At 34.8% G+C, this 8,762-nt stretch overlaps 1 protein-coding gene across 1 annotated transcript in view; it reads right to left on the reverse strand.

The window, feature by feature from the left end:
• Window positions 1–906, reverse strand: part of Ass (argininosuccinate synthase) — a 62,335-nt gene extending 61,429 nt beyond the window's left edge. Inside the window, exon 1 of the mRNA XM_069834134.1 lies at window positions 759–906. The gene's annotated coding sequence lies outside the window, so the exon portion shown is untranslated. The remainder of the gene's footprint in view (window positions 1–758) is intronic.
• Between the last annotated feature and the right edge of the window lie 7,856 nt (window positions 907–8,762).

Below are 8,762 nucleotides of genomic sequence, written 5' to 3' on the forward strand. Positions count from 1 at the left end.
ATGATAACACAATCTCAAGGGAAAAAATGGAACTCTCTGCATCATAATCCACAGTTAATTCCCGCTTTACCACGAAAATCGTCTGTAGCTGCATTTAGATTGGCAACAGGCCATGATTGTTTGGCCAAGCATCTGCATAGAATTGGAATATATCAGTTCCCTAACTACCCAATGTGCAACTCAAACCAAGCAATGGATTCGGAACACCTCAAAATCTGTGCTTTGTTGGCTGACCATGATAATATCTTTGAAAAATATTGGAGTGCAAGAGGTCAAATGACTTTATTGTCAAATGCCTGGCATTAGAAAACAACAACTTTGTATTCATATATTTTCATATTATGGTATATCATCCAAAAACTAAAACTGAAATTTAGTATCATTGTCAATTTATTAAAAACGTTTAATTCACTATACGCAAATTTTGAATAAGCAAATGATGATTACCAGCCTTAATTATACAACAAATTTCGGGAACCACTGACTTAGGTTATGCAAGCATATTATGTATATTTATAATAAATAGGTAAAAATTATGTATATTATCATGTAATAGATTAAATTATTATATTTTGGGTGAATAATACCAGTAACATTAATTATACTGCGCAAAAACTGACATCTCTCAAGCATGTTAAGATTATTTTATAATTCTATTCTAATGCAGAAATGAAAATATGCACTCAGATACAGACTGGTAAATTACATATAATTCAAGACTCCAATACACAAGCCCGAAAAGAAAAAAATTTACTCACCAACTGTTGAATCAACCACAGCCAAACAGAATCTAAGGTTTTTTTCTATTTTATAACATATTATAAAGACGGTTTTCATAAGGTTAAGGTTAAAGTGAGGTCACATGATGGTCGTTTAATGATCTTTCTTATCAGACGAAGGAATTCTATTACATCACATACTCCTATTTAAATTACAAAGCCTTATGTAATCAACTTAACCTTTAAACTGTTTGAAGCAAACAAGCATGCAATGAGCGCAAGGATCTAAGTTTCCTTCTGCAAAATATACAATTTTCTATTATCATAGACATTAATAATAAAATATAAACTGTACTTTAATGGTCAAGACTGGAAATGTTCATTCTTATACTGAAGAAGTCCACCACTGTGGAGTAATGGTTAGCATGTCTAACCTGAAACGAGCTGGCCAGGGTTCAAATCCTGGTTGAGATTTTTTTCTAGAGTTTTCCCCCCAACTCATTATATGCAAATGCAAGGGTAACTTTCGGCATTGGACCCTGGACTTATCTCGCTAAGACATTATCACCTTTATTTCATTCAGACGCTATATAACCATAGCAGTTGCAAACTATGAAAACGAATTAAATAATATGGCGTAATAAAGGAACTGGCATCATTTAGTATACCCTTGTAGGCCTACTGGCATGTCGATAATTTTTTCCAAATCACATAAGTTAGTTAGTTGATAGCCGTCCCAACCAGGGTTTAATAATAATAGGCCTCCTAATCAATTCTAAATTAATATTTTTATTTAATTCAATTTTTTCTTTAATAGAAACCCTAGTTAGGTAGGCTATCATTGAGAAATTTATTGGAAATGTAACAAAAAATTTAGGCTACAAGACAAATTACATTTTATAAATAATATAAGTGATGATTAATTATGCTAATTGATGACTTCAGTGCAGTGGAGGATATCATGTCCAAGGTGCTGTCAGGAAGTTTTAATTTTCGGAAGACTTCTAAGTACTCCTGTGGGATTGTGCCTCTAGCCCCAATCATAATTCCTATAACGTCCCATGTCTTTATGTTATATTTGGTCCCGAAATCGCTGCAGCATGGCAGATAAATTGCCCGTTTTTCTTTGTAGACTTCTCTAGGTTGTTCCTCGCTGTTCTCAAAACGGACTGTGGGATCGAGAATGAGTCCACGATTTTTTTTTCGGTCTATAATAATGATATCTGCTCTTCGAGTTGAACCGTCAGCGGAAAGACACCCAATTTCCTCGTACACCTCATACTCATCAGCCCGGCGAAGTTCATTGGCAATCATGAAGCGAATTTTATTATGACAGTCAATTCTCAGTAATTCTCCCTTCCGGCAAAACCCAGTACATGGGTTAAGGTTTCTTGCTCACCGCATCTTCTGCAATGGGTAGTAGCAAGGCTTCTGCCTGGAATAACGTTGCAGCTCATTTTGATCGCTTCAGTCCATTGGCTGCAGGAGAGACCCTTCTTGTTGGAAACCCATGCATTCCCTTTCTTCCAGTGACACCTTTCCCTTTTCCAGGAAGTTCACTCCATTCCTTTAAGGAGTTCTCACGAAGTGTTCTTCTCAAACCTTTTGGAGGAAAATATATAATATAGGCCTATAACATAACATAAAAACAATTGATAGTCAACAGATATAAACTTCGGGAAATTATGTACGAAAAAGGACAACATCCTTCAAGTGCAGTTCGCAGCTTGTAATTAGAAACATTAATCGAAATAGAAAACAAAGGAAAAGAAAGGTGGAAAAAAAAACATCCATTACATTAGGTGTGCAGCAAAGGTGTTCCTTATTGCCCACACTTATATTGCTGATGCCATATGAAATTGAAATGATATTTTAAAAATCAATCTTCTTAAGGTATCCAGCTGTTTGCTGACAACATAAAGTCCACTATAGTCCACTGTAGTCTATTCAGTTGTTTTTCACGAGAAATGAGGGCTATTTTGATCGGTGTTCATTATAGACGCCTGTTGCTAGTAGCCAGAGTTGGGGTGTAGTCAATATGTACTGCAGGGCTGTGTCTTCTGCAACTGGTACTGATGATTTTAATTTACTTCTTTTGTGGTTTATGGATGGACAGTATAGAAGAATGTGTTCCAGATCTTCATCATGATTATTACACCACAGACAAGTAGGATTACCAGAAATGTGAAATCGGTGTAAGTACAATTGAGTGACAATGTGACCTGTTCTGGCTCTTGTTAAAAATGTTTGAACATGTCTGAGCAAGTTTTTGTACATTTCCAGGTCATTTAGTTTCTTTTGTACAGTCTGTAAAATTTTTTCCTTTGTCAGAAGAGAGCCAATTGTTGATCTATAGGTTTGTAAAATGAGACTTTACTGAAGCAAAAGCACTGGATAGAGATATCACTTGAAGAGGTCTTGGTTGCAAATATGTTGCCTGTTTTGCAATATTATATTAAATATAGCCCCCTTGGAGTCGGTAAGTATACAAATAGATTTTTCAGAAATTTGAGTAACACACTGAAGAGCAGCATCAATAGCTAGCAATTCAGTGTCAAGACTGGAGGAGGATGAACATGGTATGAAATAACTTTCTTGATATTTTGGAATGTAATACCCTGCTCCTGATGTCCCATTATTAGGATTTAGAGGTCCATCTGTATAAATTTGAAGGTGGTCCTTTTATGTGCTACAGAGTAGTTCCATGGCATCTAACTTAAGAATGTATGGAGGATCATTTTTGGAATGATTTCCTGGAATTTGTATGCAATGTTCTGGAATTACCCATTTCCCTGGAGGAATTTCGTTCACAACTGGAGTTTTAGCAATGAGTGTGACTGTGATATAGATTGGTATTTCTTCTTTTTTTATTTTATAGAAATTACACAGGATATCATCTGACAGTTTGAAGAACATCTGAGATCTGGATGAGGCTTGCAATTTTAAACGTATTTGTAGATCCTTTTGTAATATATAGTGTCTGAGTGGTTGAATATTACATTCAATTTCTAGGGCAACAGTTGATATGGTTTTTGGTACTCCTAGGCATAAACTTAAGGCTGAGTTTTGAAGAACAGAAATTTTTTGTAGATGAGTTCCTGATGATCCTCCCCATATTTCACATTTTAAAAATGAAATATAAAGATTTTCAGTAATACATCTGTTTGCAAATCACCAAGCCATTAATACAAAATCTGATGAGAACCTGTACAAAACATTACATGAATTAGAGAAAATAGCTGAAACATATAATTTAATACATCAATAAATAAAACTAAAATAATGGCATGTAGAGGAAAACAAAATTAGAACATAAATTTTAATAAAAGAACACACCAGTTAAACATTAAATTAATCTTAGAGTATTTTGATTATTATCCTATAGAATGGACTAAATAGTAAACTATCATTTTGGCAACCCTTTAAGAGGAGCTAGCCGCCTCATACTGGATTTTCTCTCTGTGGCACAACTGAAAGAATATTAAATGGAAAAGACAGAAAAGAAATTAAAATCTAGTTCTGTAAGACAATGACGGTTCAAAGGTTGCTCTATGGTGCAGAGAGCTGGATCCTGGCTACAAAGCAAAAACATGACTGAAGTGGCAGAAATTGAATTCCTGAGAGCTATCGCAGGATTAGAAACACGAACCATGTCAGACATTACAAAACAATTAGGGATATTTAGTTTATTAGAAAAATGATTGCAATACAAACTGGCTTTCACGTGTTGAAAGGATTGAGATATGTAGACTTCCCAAAAGTGATATAAATACAAACCCACAAGCAGAAGAGTATGGCATTTAAATCACAGTCAGCTATGTACCACAGAAATATTTAAATTCCTGTACCATATGGTTAATTTGATCACAATGTCGCATGATGAACGAGATATTTCTGAACTGAAAAGCTTTTTGAATACCTCTTCTAATTTTCACGCATGTCAGTTAAGACTGTTAAAATATTTTCAATGTTCTCAGTTGCCTGAGAGAGATCACAAGTGATTTTCTACAGTGCTTTGCTTGTTATAGGCAAACTTAATGAATGTACGGTACATACAGAGGTGTGAAAATTATTAGAATAATCTTAATTTTAAAGGTTTTTTAATAGTTCCTTCACAAATATTAATTGAATTGATGAATATTGGTATATATTACTATAATGATGTAGGATATATTTACTACTAACAATGCCGGAAAGCATTGTTGTACATTGGTATTTTTCTTATTTTACAATTGTTATGGGAATTCAGAAATTATTATATTATGTTGGCGGAATTGGAAACATAAAAAATTATATGCACAAAACAGATGTATACGTTCATTTGAACCTTCACAACAATGTAAACGCAAAGAACAATTTGTTTAAAGCATTTCTTAATTAACTTTTTATGTTTCCAATTCTGCCAACATAATATAATAATTTCTGAATTCCCATAACAATTGTAAAATAAGAAAAATACCAATGTACAACAATGCTTTCCGGCATTGTTAGTAGTAAATATATCCTATATCAGTATACTAATATTATATACCAATATTCATCAATTTAATGAATATTTGTGAAGGAACTATTAAAAAACCTTTAAAATTAAGATTATTCTAATAATTTTCACACCAATATTATCAGGCAGTACATCTCACTTGACGATATGTGTCAGAGGAAGAACAATTGTTTGTATGCATCTGAAGTCTGACTAGTGTAACATATAACTAATCAGCGATGTATGCAATGGAGGGGGAAAGGAACTGGCCACCCTACCTCATTATCTTCTTGCCTAGTTGCCTCATAAGTGCCTTCTTGGTATACTTTTGAAGTTCAGACCTGACTTCAGACAGTTGACTAAACAACAAGCAGAAGAGATCATCAACATCTACAGTGACGACAATGGAGTCAACAGTTAGGTATGAATAATGAAAGCTAGTTTCAAATAGGATTTTCTGTATTGAGAGTAGTCACGTGTACTCAAAATTGAATTATTATTTAATATTGCACATATTTTATAGCACTTAAGCATATTATATTAAAGTAGCTAGCTAGTCACAAGTCTGAAGAATAATGAAGCTACTTTATTTATAGATGTTCAATAGTTTTTGCACAGTTCCAGATTAAAGTGCCAGTAAGTCCAAGAAGACTCGTGACGAGAACATTGTATGAAATGGAAATATAAAAATAGGAAATTTATCCTTTAAAGAAGTGGAAAAATTCAAATACCTGGGAGCAACAGTAACAAATATAAATGATCCTCGGGAGAAAATTAAACACAGAATAAATATGGGAATGCGTGTTATTATTCGGTTGAGAAGCTTTTATCATCCAGTCTGCTGTCAAAAAATCTGAAAGTTAGAATTTATAAAACAGTTATATTACTGGTTGTTCTTTATGGTTGTGTAACTTGGACTCTCACTTTGAGAGAGGAACATAGGTTAAGGGTGTTTGAGAATAAGATGCTTAGGAAAATATTTGGGGCTAAGAGGGATGAAGTTACAGGAGAATGGAGAAAGTTACACAACACAGAACTGCACGCATTGTATTCTTCACCTGACATAATTAGGAACATTAAATCCAGACGTTTGAGATGGGCAGGGCATGTAGCACATATGGGCGAATCCAGAAATGCATAGAGTGTTGGTTGGAAGGCCAGAGGGAAAAAGACCTTTGGGGAGGCCGAGACATAGATGGGAAGATAATATTAAAATGGATTTGAGGAAGGTGGGATATGATGATAGAGACTGGATTGATCTTGATCAGGATAGGGACCAATGGCGGGCTTATGTGAACCTCCAGGTTCCTTAAAAGCCAGTAAGTAAGTCCAAGAAGAACTATGGTGGGCAGCAAGTCTGTGTATATATTTTATTAGAGTATTCTCATTTCCTGTACCATAATTCTACCATTGTCCTCTGATTGAGGTTCCGGCTGATATGTATATTATCAGGCAGTACATCTCACTTGACGGTATGTGTCAGAGGAAGAACAATTGTTTGTGTGCATCTGAAGTCTGATTACTGTAATATGCAGCTAGTTGGCGATGTATGCAATGGAGGGGGAAAGGAACTGGTCACCCTACCCCATTATCTCCTAACCTAGTTGCCTCATAAGTGGTGTCTTATTAGTGTCACTTGTGAGGTTCAGATCTGTCTTCAAACAGTTGACTAAACAACAAAAATTCTACAACTGTCGTCATGTATCGTCAGATTTGAAGTAAAACTACAAATACTACGTAAAACACCAAAGAACGTAGGCACACGTACAATTGGAGGAATATAATAATAATGATAATAATGATCATAATAATAATAATAATAATATAATATAAGATTCTCTCCAAGGTCCTTCAGAATAGATGTGAAGAATAACTGATCAAAAACTAGATGAAGATCAGGAGGTTTCAGGAAAGGATGTTCGTGTGTAAAACAGATCATGAATCTAAAATTTAATCTTTCTTATATGAAACTTCGAGGTAAGGAATTTGTAGTGACTTTTGTTTATTGCAAGAAGGCCTACAATTCAATTGATTGTTGTGCTCTATTCCAAATTTTGGAAGAATTTGGTTTAGATAACAAAACAAGAGCAATCATCGACTAAACTACATCCAAGGTGAAATTTAGGGGAGAGATCTGAGACCCTGTACACATACGTGGAAAACATAACTGACACACTCAGGAAAAAAAGGATTACTTTCTATGGTCATATTGCCCAAATGAGTACAGAAAGGTAGGTTAACTAACAGAATCTTTGATTACTTTTTGGGTAAGAAAACTGAAGGAGCTTGGATCAAAGAGGTGGAAAGAGGTATACAAGCAGTGGCGTATGCTGAACCTGGAGTATGGGTGTTCCGTTAAAAATATATCATTGGTCTATAGTCGCACGAGTTTAGTAGAAATTTCAAATTCATCAACTACTCGTGTTACCGGTACGTGAGTAAATAAACCATCTTCTGTTCTACCAGAACTAACATCTACAAAGCCCAAGAATCTTTCATAGACATAGCAGAGAACTGTAGATAGTTGAGATTTGTTCTCAATATCAGAAGTTTCATCAAGTATTACAGCTACAAATGAAACTGAGTTAATTTCATCTTTTATTTCTTCTTTTTCTACATCAGTAATAGCTTTTATGGTATCATTTTGAATCAATGGAGAAGTTCCTGGAAACACTGTGGAAGAATTTAGATGGTTTTCTAAAAGTAAACCATATGTTTTTAACACATTCAAAAATTCTAAAAAGTTTCCTTTGTTCAAAGAAATATCAAATTCGTCATGTCCCCATAGAGGGAGCTCCTGGTTAGAAGACAAATAGCGTCAATGATTCGTATTAATACAGCTCTATTTTTTTCTACACCTTTGTTGTATTTATTGGTATCAGTTCATTGTTGATCAAGTAAAGTATCAATTCACTTGAATAATTTCAAGGGAAAAATTGTTCCGGGGCCGGGTATCGATCTCGGGACCCTTCGCTTAGTGCATGAATTGTCTACCGACTGAACTACCCCAGGAACTATACACGACACTGTCACAATTCTTCCCTTTATATCCACACAACTCATCCCCATTTAAGTTGTGTGAACCCTAATAAAATCTAAACACAGTAAATTCACTCACACAAGCAGTAAATACACAAATCAAACACAATATTTTATAAGGCTACAATTGACAAGTTGAGCTGCCTGTATACAGGACGACCTGCGAGCTTGAGAGAAGCGAGTATCCCCACCACTCCACCATGTGCGCGCAGAGAATTATAGGAGTAACCTCAACCGAGGATGTTATTTTGTACGGGATGGACAACCAAACCAGACCTCATTCCACTTCATCAGGCAGAGCGTACGTTACAAAACGAAAGCCGTTCTGGGGATGGTGTGCACATTCAACCAGCCGGCATTTAAAATATTTAAATGGTAATAAATTAAAATTAGTCTTGAACTATATACGTCAACTACCAATGAGATTACCACGCATTTAAATTGTGATAAATTAAAATTATTGTTGCATTATATAAAACAACTTAAAACAAAAAATGAGATTATCGAATTTACAGGGTGTCCAG

This window comes from Periplaneta americana, chromosome 8 (genome assembly GCF_040183065.1).
Source record: "Periplaneta americana isolate PAMFEO1 chromosome 8, P.americana_PAMFEO1_priV1, whole genome shotgun sequence".
Lineage (NCBI taxonomy): Eukaryota > Metazoa > Arthropoda > Insecta > Blattodea > Blattidae > Periplaneta > Periplaneta americana.